This window comes from Xyrauchen texanus, chromosome 7, assembly GCF_025860055.1.
Source record: "Xyrauchen texanus isolate HMW12.3.18 chromosome 7, RBS_HiC_50CHRs, whole genome shotgun sequence".
Lineage (NCBI taxonomy): Eukaryota > Metazoa > Chordata > Actinopteri > Cypriniformes > Catostomidae > Xyrauchen > Xyrauchen texanus.
Window position 1 is genome coordinate 7,184,809 of NC_068282.1, and position 19,423 is coordinate 7,204,231.

General features: G+C 41.6%; 1 protein-coding gene across 1 annotated transcript in view; it reads left to right on the top strand.

The window, feature by feature from the left end:
- The first annotated feature begins 18,729 nt into the window (after window positions 1-18,729).
- LOC127646743 (RNA-binding protein Raly-like) overlaps window positions 18,730-19,423 on the top strand; it is a 132,826-nt gene continuing 132,132 nt past the window's right edge. The window contains exon 1 of the mRNA XM_052130599.1: window positions 18,730-18,804. The gene's annotated coding sequence lies outside the window, so the exon portion shown is untranslated. The remainder of the gene's footprint in view (window positions 18,805-19,423) is intronic.

Genomic DNA, 19,423 nt, shown 5'->3' on the forward strand with positions numbered 1-19,423 from the left:
GTTTGCAGCAGAATGTAAAGTAATTAAATGAGGAGAAAACCTACAGTGTGTGATGATGGGCACATCATTCAACATGATCACTAGGGAACTCGATGACACCACATTTTTCCGGAACCTTGACATCAACCCCATTCTGTAGGATTACTGACAAGCTACTGTTGCAGAATGTACAGTGAGATTAGTCTGGATACGACAGCTTCTAAGTATTTTTGGTCTGATATGCTGGTAGAGAAAGAATGTTCATTTTGAACTCTTAAAACATACTTTGGGTCTTTAGTGACCCAGGCCCTCATTCCACCCCCTGTACTGCATCCATTTTTGTGCCCACACGTCTTTAGTATTCCTCAAGTTTACTATTACAGGATATCTGTTTCTTTGTTTATTACTATAGGAATGAATACTATATTCATACAAATAAATACTTTTTCATGTTCATTTTCTGTGCAACAATTAATTAACAACAATGGTGATTTATTGGTATTTCATATGCATGTACACGTATTATACCTATTTTTCTTAAGGTTGTTTCAGTGATTGACTTGATTTACATTTGACATTGCTATTTGATGAAGAAACAACATGGAAGTAAACAATAGCAAGTACAATACATGAACAGTATGAAATTACTATTGTCATTTGGGTGTACAACTGAAATTAAAACATATGTCTTTAAAAAACGGCAAATTGTTCAGGTATTCAACTGGCATTTACACAACACAGTTTAAGTCAAACAAACAACCTTTGAATGTGGTGAACCGGCGCTTAGAGTGTATTCTTCATGTAAGAGCACCTTGACTGGAATACCTTCACTAATGATGTAAGCTATTCATATTCATCCATAAATCCTTATTATGATTTTTTCACAACAGATTCTTAGTAATCATTAATAGAAATGATTCATAGTAAATCACATATTAATGTACTGTATTTTTCAGGTTCTTGCTACTACATTGGATTATAAAAAAAATTCTAAATATAATATATTTCTAAATACATTATCAAATAAATCATAAAATCAAAGATCATATCAGTGTTTATTCATAGAATCTCATAAATCCATTAATGAAATTAAATAAGCAAAAGAATAGAATCCTATAATATAGAATAGAATCCTTTAGAATCCACAAAAGCACAGAAAGTCAAGGGAATGTGATCAGCAAGGCAACCATGGATTTCCTGATCCCATAGGAGGGGGTCACAGAGACATGGTTGAGCTGCAGTGAGACCAAAATAATCTCGGTTAATTTGCTAGTGGTATGCAAATTCCATATAAGAGCATGATGCAGAATAAATCGATGCTGGATCAAGTCTCATGTTACAACAGATAAATCTATCCATACATTAATACAGAACTCTTTCCTTCTATATTACAGGTCTACAAACAAATAAAAATGTTGCAACCCAAGTGATTGTTTTCCCGTTTCCATGTTTTATTTTTATTACATTTCCCCCATTTCAAATGCCAATGCTCACTTGTTTTCAGAGTACAAAAAAAAAAAAAAAAAGAAAAACCAGCAAGCCTGGACATCTGGCAGTTTCTCAACAGTCTTCACTTCCAATACACTCTCAGACTTGTGTTTTTGATGGGTTAATATGAGATCTTGGGATACAGCATCATCTGACAATTGCTATGTACATGCCCAGGATTGTCCTGATTTAAAGGCACAGTTCACCTAAAAATGTTAATTTTGTGATTATTTACTCACTCTATAAAAATCCCTAAACCAAAATGTAATAATTTCAAACCTGTATGCAAGCCAAGTTTTCTGAGTAACTTTCTTTTCCATACAACTACAGGTCATTGTTGCCATGGCTGTCAAATCCCAAAAAGGATGAACAACACCAAAGAAAGCACCATAAATGGAGCAAACATTTATCCAAAGTGACTTACAAAAGAGGAAAACGTAAGCGAATTATCTTAAGGTGGTACGAAAAGTGCCATATTACAAAGTTTCTCTAGCATCAGAATAGTAGCATTCAAAACATATTAAAGTGCAACAAGATTTTTTTTTTTAAGAGACTGGTTAAGTGCTCATGGAAATTATCTGTATTTAGCCGTTTTTGGAAGACAGTAAGTGAGTCAGCTTCACGGATGGAGTTGGGAAGGTCATTCCACCAATGTGGAAAGTCTGGGAAAATGTTTTGGTGCCTCTTTGTGTTGGTACAACAAGGCAACGTTCCATAGCAAACCGCAGGCTTCTAGTGGGCGCGTAGCTCTCAGAAATTATTTTAGGTATGGTAACCCAGGGACTGTTCTGTATGCCAGCATCAGAGTCTTGAATTTGATACGCGCATAAACCAGCAGCCAGTGAAGAGAGACAAGGAGTGATGTAGCATGTGCTCTCTTTGGTTCATTTGCATTCTGGATCATTTGCAGGGGTCTAATTGCACATGCAGGGAGGCCTGCAATGAGAGCATTACAGTATTCCAGTCTAGTTATGACAAATGACTGAACAAGAAGTTGTGTGGCATGTTCAAAGAGGAAGGGTCTTATCTTCCTGATATTGTAGAGTGAAAATCTACATGATCTTGCTGTCTTTGAGATGTGGTCTGTGAAATTTAGTTTGTTGTCGATGGTACCCCTAGATTTCTGACCGTTTTGGAAGGCGTTACTGTAGTTGCACCCAGCTGCACGGTGATGTTGTGTTCAACAGCAGGGTTGGCTGGAAAGACAAGGAGTTTGGTCTTGGCTGGGTTGAGTTGCAGGTGGTGATCTTTCATTCAGACCGAGATGTCTGCCTTGCGGGCAGAGATTCGAGCAGTCACTGTGGTGTCATTGGGCTGGAAAGACATGTAGAGTTGTCTGTCATCAGCGTAGCAGTGGTAAGAGAAACCATGTGCCTGAATGATGGGTCCCAGTGATTTTGTGTATATAGAGAAGAGAAGTGGCCCAAGCACTAAACCCTGAGGTACCCCAGTAATTAGATTCTGTGGCTTGGACACCTCACCTCTCCAGGCTACCCTCTTGAAGGACCTACCTGAGAGATAGGAATTAAACCAGTCAAGCACAGTTCCTTTGATGCCCAGTGAAGAGAGGTTGGAGAGTAGGATCTGATGATTGACTGTGTCAAAGGCTGCAGAAAGGTTCAGCAGAATCAGGAAAGATGATCTGGATTTTTTCGACGAATGGGATGAGAGAGACTGGTCTATAGTTTTCTATTTGTGTGGGGTTCAGTGCGGGTTTATTCAGCAGCCGGGTTACTCGAGCCCGCTTAAATGTAATGGGAAAAGTGCCTGTAAGAAGTGATGTGTTAATTTTGTTTGTGAGTGCAGGTAGGATGACAGAGAGATGGCCTGGAGAAGGTGAGATGTAATGGGGTCAATTGAACAGGTGGTGGGGTGGTTGGAGAGGAGGAGTTTAGAGACCTCAGTGTCAGTCAGAGGAGAGAGCATTGAGACAGAAGAGTTGGAAACAGGAAATGGGTGTTTGACAGTGTGTGGTGCTGAAAATGTATTGCTGAAGGTTGTAACCTTATTAATAAAAAATGTGGCACAGACATGTGCACTGTATTCCAAGTCTTCTGATTTCATAAAATAGCTTTCAAATATTAAGAGCAGACCAAGAGCCAATGCTGTTTTGCCGTAAGTGGTGTTGACAAGCCATCTTTTAATTCTGTACTTTTTGTGAACATGGGCAAGATGTGAGCTTTGGCGGAGAGAAAGATTATCAGTGAATAATGACTTAAATTTAAGTTGTGTATATATAGACTACTTTTATGATACTTTTATGGTGTGTTTGTATTTTATTGTAGCTTGACAGATGTTTTCATCAAAACATTTGTGCTTCTGTGCTCAACAGAAAAAATTATGGGTTTGTAGTAACATGAGTGTGAGTAAATAATGACAGGATTTAGGTGAACTACCCCTTTAAATGCAGAGTAGAGAAACTTTAGGTGTTAGGTTCAACGTCAAAGGATGGTGTTTATATTCCTGAAGCAAAAGAATCATTGAAACTCCCGATATGTCAATATGGTTACACTTAATGAGGTGCTCTATTAATTAATGGGTGGCTATCACACTACATAATTATCGCTGGATTGATTAGTTCAAGGAAACTGCTAAATTCTCGGTAGATACTTCAGTCCAGCCTTGAACTCTTTTTTTTTTTTTTATCATCAAAAACAAAAAACAATGAAAGAGTAAGCATCACTGTAAACATGCTGACAGTCTGGACCTCTTTGAGCCCATAATATTCAGTAGAATGAGTAATACGCCCATAGTGAACAATTTATTTCACTGCAAAAATGTCAAATACCCTCACCCAAAAACTGTATATTTATGATCCTGGCCTTCTGGCTGAGTTACAGGCTATCTTAGGCTACCACCAGCTCAGGTTTTTGTGTTTCCTAAGACAACACTGATTTGTTGCTTTTTGAAATACTGCCACAGCATCAGAATTACCTTTGTGAAAAATGACTGACTAGAAGAAAGAAGTTGCAAATATGTTAGCTGAAATTTCAGGCTTCTATTATTTCCCTATATGGATTTTTTGTGCCTCTGTTGCAGATGAGCGCAAAAACGTACATTGTTGTGTTTCTCGGAGGACTTGTGTGGCATTTAGCTTCTTAGTTCCCTTGCATCAAATTTTAAATAAGTAAATCACTGTGTGACAAATCCAGACAAATAACTGCCATTTTTGTCTCCACAAGTCAGTTTAACATGATCTCTTATTCTGGGTTATTTTCCAACTTAACAGTATTCAACAAATCTTGAGAGCACCATGGAGATTTAAACCCTCAAGAGATGGTACGAAGCTGTGAAGTTGGAGGAGATTCAACTGGAACAGATGTGCAAGGACTAATGTGTGTTATTGATGCTTGCATTTTCTCACCCTCTTTCTCTCCCTCAGTTCTTCTATATTGGGTTGGCTATTCCTAAGTCCTCATTCAGTTGTTTTTTCACTTTCCAAGAATGGGATACATGATACGGCCTGCAATGAAGACAATTTTAGCTAAAATCATCAGGGAAAGAGTTGCTTAACCTTCAGAAAATGTTGCTCGTCAAACTCAGAAGGCTACATGTTATTTTATTTTCTAATCATTTTATATGAGGTTTGCAATTTTTGTAACCCTGTTACCCTAAATACAGTTTCTTATTTGAGTTACTTTTTTAATTCTGAGCAAAAAAAAAAAACTATGCCAGAATGGGTTACAAGGTTGCACATTTATTCTAAATGAAGCTATCACTCAGTATGTGCTAGCTTTGGAACTAAGGTATTGTTCAGTTATTTATTAACTTATATTTCCCTTTTTTTTTTTTTAATGCATGTGTGATTGTTTTTGTCTTACAATATTTTGGGTAACAGGGTTGAATCGTTGACAAATGCAGTCATCACTGAATTGAGAAAATGAAATGAGATTATTTACAGTATGTAAATGCTGTAGAAAGAGTACAAATAATGTTTTCTCTTGATATATTATAAAGTTACTTTTTTGCTAAACACATGTGAAACATTAAAGGAATAATTTGTCCAAAAATGAAAATGTTCTCATTTACTCACCCTCATGCATCACCAAACTCATATTACTTTTTTATTTCTGCAGGGCAGAAATGACAATTTATTTGAAGAATGCACAGTATGATGGGGTCAATGAGGGGTCACATAGCACATAAAGGTAATCCATACAACTCAAGTGCTGTTATCCTTGTCTTCTGAAGATTAGATCACTTTGGGTGAGAAACATATAACATTTTTAGTCCTTATTCACTCAAAATCTTGGCGTCCGGCCAAATTGGAATATAGTGCTGGCTTTTAAATGGGGCACGGGCTGCTGCTATCAGGTCCTCAATTCTGGGATCATTGTACATCAATGAAACATTGCATTTAAATTTTCCAGTGTTTATTATCAACCTTATGGTGACCACAGTACATATTGAAATGTGCTAAGGAGACATAAATATGCTAAGGAGATTTATAGTGAATTAGGACACATGAAGCTATCATATCGCTTCAGAAGACAAGGATAAAATCACTCAATTTGTATTATAGGGATTATAAATTAAACATCCTTTTACTAATGTGAATTTAATATTACTTCAACAGATTATTACATTTTTTTATGATTAGATACAGTCGAAAAGACCTTTGTGATGGGAAAGGTGAACGTCAACATTTTAAGGGGGGATACAAACATTTGAAGTTTTTAAAACAAGCCCATTAATAGTTTATATACTTTATTAGGGGCACTATGGTCCAAAAAAGTGTCCGACGTGGTCATCTGTTGTTGTAGCCCATCTGCCTCAAGGTTCGACGTGTTGTGCATTCTGCGATGCTATTCTGCTCACTACAATTGTACAGAGTGGTTATCTGAGTTACCGTAGCCTTTCTGTTAGCTCGAACCAGTCTGGCCATTCTCTGTTGACCTTTCTCATCAAAAAGGCGTTTTCGTCTGCAGAACTGCCGCTTATTGGATGTTTTTTGTTTTTGGCACCATTTTGAGTAAATCACAGGAGATCAGCAGTTACAGAAATACTCAAACCAGCCCGTCCGGCACCAACAATCATGCCACGGTCGTAATTAGAAAACAGCATGAATAAGTAGGTGTACAGGTGTTCCTAATAAAGTGCTCAGTGAGTGTATGTTATATAGTAGTTAATCTAACATCTAATAATTCTTACAAAAAAGAAAGAAAGAAATAAAATATAAAAATGTTATGTGTGTGTGTGTCTAATGCTTTAAAAAGGTAATAGGGCACAAATGATTGCCCTGATCACGTTTCTCTGTCTTCTTTTTGCAGTTTCAATTTTCCTGTTTCTTCCCACATTCTATCCACGCTCCCTCAAACTGTCACCTACATGCCTCTCACCTCCCGATTATCATTAATAGTGGCATATCTATATTTGTTCACACTGATAAATTTTACTCCCCTTTGAGGAATTGATTTAAATCTCAAGCTTTCAGGTTAATTTTATCTAGTAGCTATGGGCTCAAGGCTAAGCTGTTGCTCACACACACGATGTCTCTATCAAACTAAAAACAAAAAAATAAATGTGAAATGGCCACATAAGCCACTCAGAGATACAGTAAATACCCAAGAAAACTTATTTGTAATCCTTGCCCTAAGTGCTGCTGTTAGCCATTGTCTCATACCTTTTAGAGCGTAAATCACAGGAGATCAGCAGTTACAGAAATACTCAAACCAGCCCGTCCGGCACGAGCTGGTCATCCGCTTCCTCAAGGGAGCTAGAAGGATTTTTTCAGAGGCGTGAGGCTGTTCATCTGAAAGGACGCGGCTAGTCGCTGAGTCGCGCGCGCCGTGTAGATAAGCGAGCCGTCATTGCCACGGAGTCTAGTTCTATTCCAAGGAAGGAAATTGCCTGACTGGGCTGTAGTGAGCTCTTGGTCCAATTGACTGCAAGACCCAAACTGTTCAGATGGCTGAGGAGAACTGTTCTGTGAGACAGCAGCTCCGTATGTGACTATGCCATAATCAGCCAGTCGTCCAAATAGTTCAGAATTCGCAAGCCCTGACTCCGCAGGGGTGCGAGCGCCGCATCCATGCACTTCGTGAAAGTACGGGGTGCTAAAGACTGGCCGAACGGAACGACGGTGTATTGATAAACCTGGCCGTCGAAGTCGAATCTCAAGAATGGCCTGTGACGGGGATTTATCTGAATCTGAAAGTAGGCATCTTTTAGATTGAGAGAGATAAACCAGCCCCCCGGCGCGTATGCGCGAGGAGTTTCCTGATTGTAAGCATTTTGAACGGTCTTTTTGCAAGCACCTTGTTCAAACCCTTGAGATCTAATATTGGTCTGAGGCCGCCGTCTTTCTTGGGAACAAGAAAATACGGCTGTAAAACCCTGACTCGCTCAGCGAAGGCGGCACTTTCTCTGTGGCCCTTTTGCACAGAAGGTTTGCTATTTCTGAACGAAGCATGCAGGCTGCTTCTGTGTTCACAATAGTTTCGAGCCGCGCTCTGAAGCGTGGAGGGCGGCGATCGAACTGTAGCAAATAGCCCTGTTTTATTGTGCTTAACACCCATTTGGATATCCCTGGGATAGCTTTCCACACTTTGAAGCGTAACACTAGAGGGTGAATGGCCAAATCGCCCTGATTGCTGCACACAGCGCGCTGAACAGAATGTGTGAGCGCGCTTACTGTGCTTATGCATGACTGCTCGGGACTGACAGGGGGCGAAGCTTTGACGGTGGTCCGGCCGCAGCGGGACTGAGCCGTCGTTTTTTCAACAAGGCTAGGAGGACTTCGGTTGCTCAGGTTTCAGCGCAACCTTAGACCGAGGCCCGCGGGGGGGCGGCGGTCTGCGGCGGTCTACGGCGGCTGTCTGAGCGCGATCGAGAGCGGCCGCGCTGTCGACGCTGAGAAGTCTGACTTTGTTGAGCTGGGTGCTGTGAAGAGGCTCGTGCAGGGGGCTGGTCACATCGGCGGCCTGCAGAGGAGCTAGCGCGACGCGGCAGGAAGAGGTTCATGGCTTGGGTGGCTTTCTGGACTTCTGAAAAGCGGTCAACAATGCCACTCACCGCGGAGCCGAAGAGACCGGTCGGAGAGAGCGGTGCATTGAGGAACGTGGAGCGCTCTGCTTCTCCCATGTCGGCTAGCGTTAGCCACAGGTGTCTCTCGGTCACAGTCAGCGAGGCCATGCACTTCCCTAGAGCTTGGGCTGCAGCTTTGGTGGCGCGAAGGGCGAGGTCCGTCGCGCTTCTTAGATCTGTAACAGCCTCTGGGTGCCTGCCTTTCTCATCCCACTCCCGAAGAAGGTCCGCTTGGAGGATCTGTAAGACGGCCATGGAGTGCAGAGCAGATGCAGCTTGGCCGGCGGCGGAATAGGCGCGGCCAACATAGGCGGAAGTCGCTCTGCAGGCCTTAGACGGGAGCACTGGTTTAGACCGGCATCTCGCGGAGGGCGGGCAAAGGTGTGCTGCTACCGAATCCTCGACCGGGGGGATGGAGGAGTAGCCCTTCTCGGTGGCGCCGTCCACTGAAGCGAGAGGGGTGGAGACGTGGGAACGGATCTTGGCCGAGAAAGGCGCGTTCCACGACTTTGCAAGCTCAGTGTGGAGTTCCGGCAGGAAGGGAGCGGCCCGGGCCGCGGGTGTTGCGTGGCGACGGCTCTGAAGAAAGCAGCCGTCGAGTCTGTTGGGAGCCTGCTCAGGGGGCGGTGACCACTCGAGCCCGAGGTGGTCGACGGCCTGTGTGAGGAGGCGTGTTAGTTCCCGCCGACTCGGCGCGGGTCCTGCTGGATTCCTGGGCCGAGGAGGAGGCGTGGGAGCCTGACCACTCCTCGCTGTCCGAAGCCATGATGGAACAGCCCTTATCCTCCGCCTTGTCCTCCGAGATGGCCGCAATGCGGCCGCTGGGCGGCAACTGCGCGTCCCGGGGGGGCGGGGAGGGTGAGAGCGATGCTCGAGGGAGAGGCTCCGGCAAGGAAGTCGCTTCTATCACCGGTTCTGGCAGCCTTTGGGAGCGGCGCTTTTCCTGCGCTGGCGAACGGAAGGCGCGCGGCGGCTCGGTTCTGAGCGCTCGAGTCGAGCCCGCAGGGTCGACATCGGAAGCTCCTCGCAGAGGTCGCATCCGCCTTCAGCGAGGGCGAGCTCTGCATGCCCCAGTCCCAGGCAGAGAGTGCAGATGATGTGGCGGTCTCCGGCGCTGAGAGGGGCGCGCATGAAGCGCAAGTGGTGCGAGGCATCTTAAAAAGACGCTCGTTACTCTTTTGTGAAGTTCGTTAAGAACTAGCTTGCTCTAAAAAAGGATACGTCGCCGGATGGCGTAGCTCGCAGGATGGCTGAAGGTGGCGGAGACGGCCGGCTTCTTCGAGCGCTGTCCAAGCTTGCTAGATGCCCCTCGAACGGCGACGCGGCTTCCAGTTCAGAGATGCGAAGAGCTTCGCTGAAGAGATGAAAATCAGGGTTCCAGCCTACGAACTACGCTTATATGCACTCTAGCCACGCCCATTTTGGCGGGCTTTGATGCAGTAAGCGCGGACGCCTCTCATTGGACGCGAGTTCGCCCAAGTTCGTCTATAGGCTGCAGCAGTTGCCGCAGAGCAACCAATGAGCTCGCTAGCTAGCCCGCTCAAGGTCTACAGTTGCTGCACTGCGTTGACAAAATTAAGGATAATTTTTTGGCTTCAATATCTCAGAAAAGATGAATCTTTCCCATAGCGTAAGCTAGCTTACGGAATACGAGAGAACCTCTCGTAAGAGAACTTAAAAATGCAAAAGGTTTCTGTGAGGATTAAATTTAGGTGTAGGGTGAGGGGATATAAAATATAATAAATTCAGTACAAAAGTATTAGAACTGAAGTAAAGGCAATAATAGAATTATTTTGCTCGGCACAGTGAGATTGCTTGCATGACTTGAGAAGAGCTATAGCTACAAATTTAATTTATTATTAATATTATGTTCTGTGACCCTCACAATATTACTAATAAAACCATACAGTAGACTTAAAATCTTCCCAACTGCGTTTGGAATAACATACTGCCATACTACACATACATTTTCCGTCATATATCCAGGATGTATACTGAGTGTATTAGTATGCTAATGTTCTGTATGCATGGAATGCATCCTATATTTGCCAAAATGTGCAGTATAAAACAGATAACAATATAGCTGAAAACTGTATCCCTCAATATGATTCCCACAGATTTACCTTCCATTCCAGTGTGATGAATAAACCGAAGTAATTGCAGCTGTAATTTGTAACAACTTCTTGATACAAATATTCGTAGTAAACACAAAATTATGATATTTTATTTCCATGGTTTTCATTTTCCTCTTTTATTACTATGGTATTTCTACGCATTTCAAGATTAAAATATGGTTACTAAAGTAAAACCATGGCAAAATTATTGGGAAGGAACGGAAACTATTGCAAGGGCATGGCAAAATAATTCAGAAATAAAATACCAGCCTGTCTTCTACGGGGCTTTGTATGTCCCGACCCATATGTATACTCCATAATAATGAATGTTCATGAATCGCATGGGAGCAATTCAAGCTTGATGTACCACCTTAATGCAATAGGGGCAGTCAGCGCTCCAGCATCACACCTCATCAAACCAGCGAGCAGGCAGCTTAAGGCCTGAGGATACTTCCACTGTCCACATTGCTGATCACTCCGCACAGTATTTGTGACACAAATTTCAGCATCAATGGACTGTCCGTACGTGGCTCAGATTTTCTCAACATGCAGACAATCCTTGTTTGTGTGCATTGTCAGTGCATGAGCCTGCCATTGACTGTACTTAAAGAGTATCACAAAGCAGTCATAGTGCGCATGCGTCGAAATGCATTCCTATGCCCTCACGGCCAAAAGAGTTTACTTTGACAGGCAACTTTGTCAACCTGGCTCTATCCAATCTGGATAAAAAAGTATACACAGGCCTTAAGTCTTCCACAAATGAAACGCTCTTGCGTTAAATGACAGCTGGACCGAACACAACAGAATGCAGGGATCTTTTTATATATGTATAATTATTTTAAGTATTCTAAATTACCTTTATTTGGCTGCCTTTCTCAGTAAATATTGTTATGTGATTAACTGTGTAATTTGATTTATTAATCTGCAATAATACAGGAATTCTATAAAAAAAAAATGTTTAATCAACATTGGATTAAAAATGCAATGTAACCCCTTTCTATTTATAAGATAAGTGCCACATTTAGGCAAGGGTCAACTATCCACCTTTTTCCTTAACATGGAAGTGTTCTACAATCAGGGGTGGAAAGAATACTGAAAATAATACTCAAGTAAAAGTACTGTTACTTCTAACAGTACCAGTCCTAAAAACTACTCAAGTAAGAGTAAAAGAGTAGCTCATTTAAAAGTACTCATGAGTAGTGGGTATTGAGTACTGAGTTACAAAAGCTATGCCCCTTTATAATAAAACTCTATGCTGCAATTAAAAAATTTAGCACACATAACGTAATTTACATTCCCTTCGTTTGCCAGAATTATTAAAAAATATAGGTATTTTAAAGGTGTTTGTTATTGACAACTTTTAAAATACATCACTTATCTCTGATACTGTAAACACAACATTAATCTGATTTAAAAAAAATAAAAATAAAAGGGTGACATGATTACAGAAACTTATTTTCAATATCATAATGTATGAAACAATTACATTAAAATCAGTTTATGTGTACGGTCTATATTTTCCTTAATGCCGACTGAGAGAGTTATTGTTGCGTATAAAACATGTAAAAAAAATTCAAGGAATTAAAAAAAAAAAAAAAAAAAAACACAAAAAAATAATTCTCTCATCATTTAGTCACCCTTATGCCATCCCGGATGTGGATGACTTTATTCAGCAGAACACATGTTAAGATTTTTAGAAGAATATCTCAGCATTTTGGTCCATACTACGCAAGTGAATGGGTGCTAAAATTTTGATGCTCAAAAAACCAAATAAATCAGCATAAAAGTAGCCTAATCCATGAGACTCCAGTGGTTAAATCCATGTCTTCAGAAGAGATATGATAGGTTGGGTGAGAAACAGATCAATATTTAATTTTTATTATAAATTATCCTCCCTGCTTAGTTAAACTTTAAAGTTAAACTTTAACTTTCACTTTCTTCTTTTTCTGTTTTTGGTGATTCATATTCTTCATCCATATCGCCATCTACTGGGCAGAGAGAAGAATTTCTAGACTTTAATATTGATCTTTTTCTCAACCACACCTATAATATCACTTCTGAAGTCATGGATTTAACCATTGGAGTCATATGGATTACTTTTGTGCGCCTTTATGTGCTTTTTGGAGCATCAAAATTTTGGCATCCGTTCACTTGTATTGTATGGACCTACAGAGCTGAAATATTTTTTGGAATAAGGGTGAGTAAATGATAAGAGAATTTTCCTTTTTGAGTGAACTATTTCTTTAAGTAGCACATGGAGGACCACATTGTTCTCCTTTTGAGATACAATGTTTCACATTGATTTGCAAAGGTTGATACTTTTCTATCAGGTATGCAATAGATCTGAAGGACACATACTTTCATGTACCAGTTGCACTGGGTCACAGGCATTTTTTTAGATTTGCGTTCCAGGGAACTGCGTATAAATTCAAAATCCTTCCTTTCGGCCTGTCTCTTGCTCCCCGCACATTCATGAAATATATCGATACGGCGCTCTTCCCATTGAAAATTAATGGAGTGCATGTTTTGAATTACCTCGATGATTGGTTATTACTAGCCCAATCAGAGGCACTGCTGAGCAGGGCTGGACTGGTAATCTGGCATACCGGGCATTTTCCCAGTGGTCCGATGCACTTTGGGGCCGATCAGGGGTGGACTGGCCATTGGGAGAACCAAGCGTGCCGGTGGGTCGTCCGCGAATGGGCCGCAATAAGCTCAAATGCATTATGCAGAATGGACCGCAGACACACCTTTATGGTGGCAGCATCCACTGTCGAACCGCTAGGTCTGTTACACCTGAGACCTCTCCAGTACTAGCTCAAGCGGCACGTTCCACATCATGCCTGGAGCCTAGGGTGCATGCGCATTGTGGTGATTCACCGCTGTCTGGCACATCAACTGCCTAGAACTACTGGCTGTCTTCCTAGATTTGAGAGCTTTTCATTCCGAAATTGTGAATCACCACGTTCTGATTCGTGCGGTCTACACAACAGCAATGGCGTACATAAACCGGCACCTATAATGAGCATGACACAATGAGTCTGTGACGAGGAGGAGGGCATCAACTTGTCAGGCCGTGACGCTAAAAAGCTGATCAACAGGAGAGCAAGATAAAGAGTCAGAGCCGAGGTGCCAGTTCGAATGTGTGAGAGAGAGAGAGATGCACACGGCCGTGCCGCATGTGTGTCTGTGTTTGTTTTATGTTGAGTTTTTCATTAAACCTTTATGTTGACTGTTCAGCCGGTTCCCGCCTCCTCCTTGTCCATCCTTATACTGTTACAGCTTCATATCCTCTCATTGCATGCGACACATGTCCCGGTCCATCTGAATTTCGGAGTGGATCTGTTGTCACGCCAGGGAGCATTACCAGGGGAATGGAGACTTCATCCTCAGGATTTGGGAAATATTCAGCAAAGCGGAAGTTAACCTATTCGCCTCCGTGGAGAATGGCCACTGTCCCCTTTGGTACTCCATGTCCCAAGCCCCGCTGGGCATGGATGCGCTGGCTCACAAAGAATGCACTTCCCCTGGTGCGCACTTCATTCTGTTATCAGCAAAGTCCGAGTGGACATGGAAACAGTTCTGTTAATTGCGCCAAAATGGTCCAATCAGTCCTGGTTTCTGGAGATTATAGAAATACTAGACCGCCCTCCTTGGGAAATACCGCTGAGGAGAGACCTTCTCTCTGAAGCACAAGGCACGATTTGGCATCCCCAGCCAGAGCTGTGGAACCTAAACATGTGGCCTCTGAACAGAGCAAATCGGACAAGCCAGAATTGGCTCAGTCGGTGATGAACACCATTTTACAGGATAGAGCACTGTCCACGAGATGTCTCTATGCACTTAAGTGGTGTGTGCTTGCAAATTGGTTCTCTTCACATTGTAAAGACCCAGTGAATTTCCCCATAGCTGAGATTTTAACATTCCTTCGAGAGCGGCTGGACACTGGTCTTACTCCTTCAACGCTCTAGGTTTATGTAGTGACTATCTCAGCATACCACGCCCTGGTAAGCAAACAAAATCTAGTTATAAAGTTCCTTTGGGGAGCTAGGCGTTTGAACCCCCCTCGTCCTGCTATGGTGCAGATGTGGGACTTACAGTGCATCCAGAAAGTATTCGCAGCGCTTCACTATTTCCACATTTTGTTATGTTACAGCTTTATTCCAAAATGTATTAAATTCATTCTTTTCCTCAAAATTCTACAAACAATGCCCCATAATTACAACGTGAAAGAAGTTTGTTTGAAATATTTGTACATTTATTAAAAATAAAAAATGAACAAAATCACATGTACATATGTATTCACAGCCTTTGCCATGACACTCAAAATTGAGCTCAGGTGCATCCTGTTTCCACTGATCATCAATGAGATGTTTCTACAACATGATTGGAGTCCACCTGTGGTAAATTCAGTTGATTGGACATGATTTGGAAAGGCACACACCTGTCTATATAAGGTCCCACAGTTAACAGTGCATGTCAGAACACAAACCAAGCCATGAAGTCCAAGGAATTGTCTGTAGACCTCCGAGACAGGATTGTATCAAGGCACAGATCTGGGGAAGGGTGCAGAAAAATGTCTGCAGCATTGAAGGTCCCAATGAGCACAGTGGCCTCCATCATCCGTAAATGGAAGAAGTTTGGAACCACCAGGACTCTTCTTAGAGCTGGCCGCCCAGCCAAACTGAGCAATCAAGAGAGAAGGGCTTTAGTCAGGGAGGTGACCAAGAACCCGATGGTCACTCTGACAGAGCTCCAATGTTTCTCTGTGGAGAGAGGAGACCTTCCAGAAGAACAACCATCTCTGCAGCACTCCACCAATCAGGCCTGTATGGTAGAGTGGCCAGACGGAAGCCACTCCTCAGTAAAAGGCACATGACAGCCCGACTGGACTTTGCCAAAAGGCACCTCATGTCTGGAGGAAACCAGGCACTGCTACCCTAAGCACACAGCCAAGATAACGAATAAGTGTATATGGGACAACTCTGTGAATGTCCTGGAGTGGCCCAGCCAGAGCCCAGACTTGAACCTGATTGAACATCTCTGGAAAGATCTGAAAATGACTCCCGATCCAACCTGATGGAGCTTGAGAGGTCCTGCAAAGAAGAATGGGAGAAACTGCCTAAAAATAGGTGTGCAAAGCTTGAAGCATCATACACAAAAAGACTTGAGGCTGTAATTGGTTCCAAAGCTGCTTCAATAAAGGATTGAGCAAAGCTGTGAATACTTATGTACATGTGATTTTTTTCGTTTTTTATTTTTAATACATTTGCAAAGATTTCAAACAAACTTCTTTCATGATGTCATTATGGGGTATTGTTTGTAGAATTTTTAGAAAAATAATGGATTTAATCAATTTTGGAATAAGGCTGTAACATAACCAAATGTAGAAAAAGTGAAGCGCTGTGAATACTTTCCGGATGCACTGTATATCTGGTGCTGAAGGCACTCACAAACTCCCTGTTTGAGTCATTGGAATCTGTTGAGCAGTGGGTGCTTTTTTTAAAGTCCATACTCCAATTGGCTTTGGCCTCATTTAAATTTGTGGGTGACATGCAGGTGCTGTCGACTGACAGCTCATGCCTGGAGTTTGGTCCAGATCTGCCAAAAGCCACCATTAAACCTAGAAAAGGCTACGTGCCTAAGGTTTCATCAATACCCTTCAAGCTTCACATGGTTCGTTTGCATTTTCCCCCACCATTTAATTTAGATGAGGAGCAATCTATGCATATGTTATGCCCGGTGAGGCCATTGCATAAATATGTTGGGCGCAATCATCAGTTTAGGCTGTCGGATCAGCCCTTTATTTGTTATGGAGGACGCACAGAAGGAATGTCCGTCTCCAAACAATGGCTATCTCACAGGATCGTTGATATGATCACCCTCGCTTTTTAATCACATGGTGCGAATTGCCCTATTGGTGTCAAAGCGCATTCAACCAGCGGCATGGACTCTTCATGGCTGTTGACAAATTGTGTGTCCTTACAGGACATATGTTTGGCAGCAGGATGGTCCTCACAAAACACATTTGCAAGATTTTATAACCTGGATCTCCTCACAAGACCTCTCTTTACAGAGCGCATCTTACATTCATGCGGGCAAGCCCAAGCCCTTAATATGGGTGGGCTACTGACTATAATCAACACTGCCACCTAATTATACGATGTTGAACTGCCCCTTTAAAAGTCATAAGTACTCCTATAAGAAATAAAAACCTACTTTTCCAAACATGTTGTGAGAGGGTTAATGAACCATACTGTGTATATCTATATGGTTCACATAGATTCCCGACTACATTCATTTCCATCTGGCGTCTACCACGTGGGACTATTCATATGCATTTTATAAGTCATCGGCCTGTGGCCTGTGACTGCTTATGAATATCTCTGTTTAGTGTTATAACTGGAAGTATACAATAAAAAATGTCTATAATTTGAATGGTAAAAGACTGTAAAAATGCTACTTGGTTAACGGGAAGTTATCTCAAAGGTAAAAAATTATAATATATTTTAAAAGACAATACATGTAATTTTACAGTGCAATGTTGTAAAAATTTAATTTTTACATGTAAAATTTTTTTTAAAATAAATTAGCACTAGAAATTTATATTATGTTTAACAAGAGAGTACATGCACTTTTTACGGTAAATTATTGTTAAAATTATGGTTAAAAAAAAAACTATAATCTGGCGTTCCCAGAATTCCCTGCATTACCAATCCCATTTCATTATATTTTATGGGAATAGTTGTTTCTTCTTATTTTTCATACCCCTTATCTACATTGGGGTGTTCTGTGTTATATTTGATGTAGTTTAGATAATGTTTATTGCATTATTTTAAGTTCACGTGTGTTGCCCTGATGGTGTTTATTGCTTGTGTGAGTGACACTAAGCACTGTCTCTAGATGTTTATTGGTCATTGCTCTTGGAAAGGCTACTACTGATGAACTTCATATCATCATGTGTCTTTCTGTAAATACTATGGTGAGTAACAATACATTATAAAGTGAAAAGTAGATTTTTACAATTTCAGAAGTTTAAAGCATTAAGTTTATCTGATTTAATAATGTAAATGGTAATGCACCGTAAAATATACAGGCATCAAAATTACATCCGGTAAGCCTGAAGCGTGGTTACTGTATTTTTTACAGTGAATTTCTGGCAAACACAGCTGCCAGTTTTTTTACCGTAAATTTAACAGGATCTTTTTCACAGTGTAATGTCACATAGTGCGTCATGATGGGGTATCGTTCCACATAGTGCCTACAGCAATGTTGAGTTGAACTGATTCAAAAGGGAACGTCTCCGGTTACACGTGTAACCTCGGTACCCTGAGATGAAGGGAACGAGACATTGCAAAAGCTGGCCGCACTGCTACTTCGGAGTTTCATAATTCGAGTGACTCATTCTTGTCCCTCAGTCAGAAGATTCTGAAGAAATGGTAACTGAGCGCCCGCTTATATAGGCTGAATGCGCGCCTACAGGGGCGGGGATCAGACACCATTGCCAATCAGAGAATTGGCATGAATGTACAAGGGTTTCAACAAGGTCGTGTAGAAGGACACTCCCCATAGTGCTTACAGTAATGTCTCGTTCCCTTCATCTCAGGGAACCGAGATATTCCCACGACAGTCAACAACTGCACAAGTTGACCCTGAACTAATTTTTCTCCCACTAATACTTACAATGGTTGTTTTTCTCCTTCTGGATTGCTTGTTTCAATGGTTTTTGCATTGCCTCTTATGAAAACCGCAGTCCAGTGGCAATCAGAATCATCATAGGGATGCCTGGTTGCTCAGGATTTTTTTTTTTTAATATAATAACTCATAATCATTTATTGTATTCAAGACTTTAAGCTTTGTGTGTAAACTGAATTTTCCTTTCAACAACCTATACTCTAAGAAACTGGAGTAAATTGTTCACTGGTGTATGGTTGTATTGCAGGCCGAGCATAGCCAGCAACATCTTTAACAATTTCGCCAAATTATAATGACCAGCCAGGGCTCTACTTGCCCGATGCGTCTTTAAAAACAGATATTATTTGCTTCCCCCCGCGCAGCCACAATGGTTTGCTCCACACCAGTGCTGTTTGTACAGTTAAACCGCTGCTTTCTCAAGTCATTGCGCCGCTGACAGCTCACCTCCTCACACCCTCTTGTTGCTCTTTCCACATTTTTGCTCCCTCTGATATTTTCACCGGTGAGTAGGCTACTTTCTTCTTATTTCTCTTTTCTTCATCTTTATATCTTTTCAACGTCCTATTTTTATTTGGGATGTGCTTGTATTTTGTTCTTATTTTGAATTCAAGTGACATTCATCTGAAGCCGGCTTTTAACGATTGCCTTCTTGGAGAGAGGGAACGTCAGGTTTTGGTTCACTTTTGGTTATTCGTCGCGTCCGGCGCTCTTTTGACAGTGGAAGCGATTCGTTTTGCTCAATGTAGCCAGTATAACGGCAGATGCTGAATCCTTTTTGATTTTGTTTTTCTTTTAACTATTTTCTCTTTTTATTTATCTGTCAGAAGTTTACTTGTTGCTGCTGACGAATTACATCACTGATCAATTATTTTTATTATTTTTTTTTATTTTTATTTTTATATCCATTTCGAGAGAACGGGTGTGTTTCAAAGTTGGGGAGCGTTGACATTTTTTTATTTGTCAAAATCATAAATTTTTGCCTGGGGAACTGATATGATATCCAGTGTGTTTCGGAGCTTTTCAATGCATATATCTGTGAACATTTAAAGACGTCTGGACTGTTGAATAACACGCTTGATGACTTTGTTGACCACATTGACTATGTTATACTTCAGAGAGAC